Below are 3,195 nucleotides of genomic sequence, written 5' to 3'. Positions count from 1 at the left end.
GCCATGCATCCACCTCCAAGGACTTCCATGTTTTTAAATCACAGAGCTATTGTGTTGCTACAAAAATAACCCACAGCATTTGAGAAATCACCTATTCATGATGATTAATGAAATGGATCAAAGATAACACTGTTATAAATTATGGAACACTAATGATTATGTGGGTATTAGGCCCAGAGTCTTGGGGCTGGAAAGATCAGAGGTCTCTAAGTAAGCCCTCCTCTGTTCATCAATATCCCTGCCAGGTGGTTATTATTCTCATTACAAATGATTCCATACTTTTAATTTATAAGTCCTCCAAGGACGAGAACACACGAACTCATTCCCTGTGCTCCAATGAACTCAGTGCTTGATGATTATGGCTCTAGCTTTGTACAGACTCTAGCATTTCTGCTCCTTGGAGACCCGAGTCATTACTGAAAACTCAGAATATTCCATGGTCATCACTGGGGGAGAAAAGCACAGAGCAAAGGCCCCAACGTGGGGAGGCTTAGGGATTGTTCTTTTGCCAAATCACCCTTGGTCTCCAGGCACATGGGCAAAACAAGACAGGAAGAGGGGGCAGGGCACAGGGCGACCTCCGGAGCCCCAGCAAGTGAATGTTGTTTTCTGCAAGGACTTTCACAACCGTGAGATCCAGAAAAGTTGCCCACCACCTGCCAGGTATGCAGCCCAGCCCACAGGATACCTGTACTCTTGGGTCCCCACTCTGAGGACAACCACCCCCTCCCACCGGTAATCTGCTCCTTATTCTACCATTATCCTTAGTCAAAAACTAAGAGAACAAAGTTTCAAAAATAGCAATGAAATCCCAGGACCTCAATGTGAATCATTTACCCCCTTCCACATCCTTCTTAACGGCCTGACATTCTGGAGGATAAATTTGTCCCTTTGGTTCTTGCCCTATTACGGTGTAGAAGCTCAGAAAAAGCCCTGCCAGGTGTCTAGCAAATCGACTAGTGTCAGGTCCCTCCCTGAGATACTGAGGAGCATTCTTCAAGGAGGGAAGGGGGAGAGCCAGGGATACCCCTTGTAATCCCCCCCAGCCTCCCCTCATTGCCCACTTGTCTGTGGCACAAATACCATGCACCTGGTTTCGATGGAAAGAAAAAACAGGACCATCCAAATCTCCTGACCCCCCCTCCCCCACACACCAATCAATCACACAAGTCCTGGCAGTCAAGGTCTAAAGCCTTTATTAAATCCGTCCACCCAACCTGAGGTCTGAGGGGCTCAGTCACTTCTGCGTGACTGGCCAGACCCCTTGAACCCCACAGGCCTCCTTCGCGGAAAGGCAGTTTTGAGGAACAAGATAATGCACAAAAGAGGGAGAATACACTCATGCGAAGAGCCAAGTTTCCACGTTGATGGTAAATGGAAGAGCCTTTGGGTGCGAGCTGAGCTCTGAGGAGGGCAGGGCTACCAGAGCCTGCAGTGGGGTTCCTGCTCACGCCCAGCCATCTTTGAGGGATCCCGTGGGCCTAGACTTTGAAGGAACCTTGACCAGCAAGGGCCGCGTCTTCTCCAGCTGCCTGGGCTAAGCTCAGATCTCCGCAGTCAAGGGAAAGTACTGAGCATCTTGAGGGGGACACGAGCGTGGGCGATGCAGGGAACAAAAGCCCCAGGTCCTACTAGCAGACCCTCTTCTAGGTAGCTAACAGAGCGAAGCCTGGGAAGGCACGGGCCGAGCAAGATGCCGCGGGGATGCAGACTCCTGAGAGATGACTTTCTAGTTCCTGGAAGGCGACTGCGAGCACAAATGGCATCCAGGTCTTGCTTATGCTTGACGATGATCATCGGCAGTGACCAAACCTGTGAAAGCAAAAGGAAATGAGAAGAAGCCTGATACACACACACAAAGGCGGCCGGTGGGGGGAAAACTCGGCCAGCTGTGCGTGCAACACCTGTTTGCAGAAGGACGAACTCCCATTCACATGGAGGATCTGACTTAGGCGTTACTATTCCGTCGCGTTTCAGGTGAGAGCCGGAGTTTGTAAGGGCTTCCCCGAACCCCACCCCCCGCCCGCCCCCAGCTTGGAAGGCGGTCTCCGGACCCCAAGCCTCCACCCCTCACGCTGGGAAGGGAGGTGAGAAACCGGACAGGGAAGGGAGCCACGGAGAAACACCCGTCAAACCCCGGGGGAAGCCAGCCTACGAGAGGAGACGGGCTGCCGGGGCCCCCACCCGAGGCCGGGGACACTAGGCGGGCGGGACAGGGCGGCTCTGCCGGGCTAGTCCCGGTCCTCCACCGCCTGCAGGCGGCGATTCTTTGGGAAGGGAGAAAAGAATCCGTCCTCCGGAGACCAAACACACAGGTAAAAGAAGAAACGGAGGGCGGAGGTGCGAGGGGGAGGGGGCTCAGCCCAGCTACACGGGAGCCACGCCCTGAGGGGGACAGAGCGGTGGCCGTGCGGACGCCAGGACCGCAACTTCTGCAACCAACCTGAGGTAAGGGAGAGGGCGCCCAGTTCCCCACATCCTGGGCCTCAGGGATTTTCCTGCATTCTTAAGGCAGTCCTGATCTTCCTTGGACAGGGAGGGTACATATTAAGCCGGACTGTCGGAGAGCAGTCAACTCTGAGCCATCTCGTAGAAACTGAACCTGGCGCTGCGCGAAATTAACGGCTAACTGCCCGGGCTCCGGCAGTTGGCCACGCCCGTCTCCCCGCCCCCGCAGCCCTCCTCCAATCAGAGGCCAAGGTACTCCCCACCCACCACCGCGTGCTGTCCGCTCAAGCTTCCAGAAAGTCCGCAGCCGCCCAAAGGTCCTGCATTTGGCAGTTTGCGGATGAGAGCGAGGGGAGCGGGGGAGGGGGAGGCGGGGAGGGGGTTGGGCCTGGAATCCGCGGAGTGCCGGGGCTGCCTAGGAAACGTCCGCCCTCTGGGCACGCCTGAACGGGGGTCACCCCCTGTCTGGCCTCACTGGGCAGGGCCCTGGCTTGATATTTACCAGGCCGTGGAATCACAGGATTTCGTGCTTCCTGAGTCCTCACTTCGCTTTTATCTTACTTCAGAGGAAAGATCCATTCAGAGGGCCCTTGGCCCGAGTTCTCAGAAGAGTTAGGGGCACAACTGCAATTCAGACCCTACTAGGGCCAATTTCTGACATTTTTAAACCAACCAAAGACCCTCTGCTAGAGAGAAATGCTTGACCAAGCTCATCTAGCTCATGGGGCCTCGGACCCCTGAAGAAAG

The 3,195-nt window shown here is 54.9% G+C and overlaps 1 long non-coding RNA gene across 1 annotated transcript; it reads right to left on the bottom strand.

The window, feature by feature from the left end:
- Window positions 1–1,178: 1,178 nt before the first annotated feature.
- LOC115296750 lies at window positions 1,179–2,635 on the bottom strand. Its single transcript, XR_003911033.1, has 2 exons — window positions 2,444–2,635; window positions 1,179–1,812 (listed from the first exon to the last, which is right to left on the bottom strand). It is a non-coding gene; the product is annotated as an uncharacterized LOC115296750 (long non-coding RNA).
- Window positions 2,636–3,195: the final 560 nt, after the last annotated feature.

The sequence above is a fragment of the Suricata suricatta genome, chromosome 7 (genome assembly GCF_006229205.1).
Source record: "Suricata suricatta isolate VVHF042 chromosome 7, meerkat_22Aug2017_6uvM2_HiC, whole genome shotgun sequence".
NCBI lineage: Eukaryota > Metazoa > Chordata > Mammalia > Carnivora > Herpestidae > Suricata > Suricata suricatta.
Note: the sequence above shows the minus strand (reverse complement) of the source record. Positions and strands in the feature narration are given on the sequence as shown.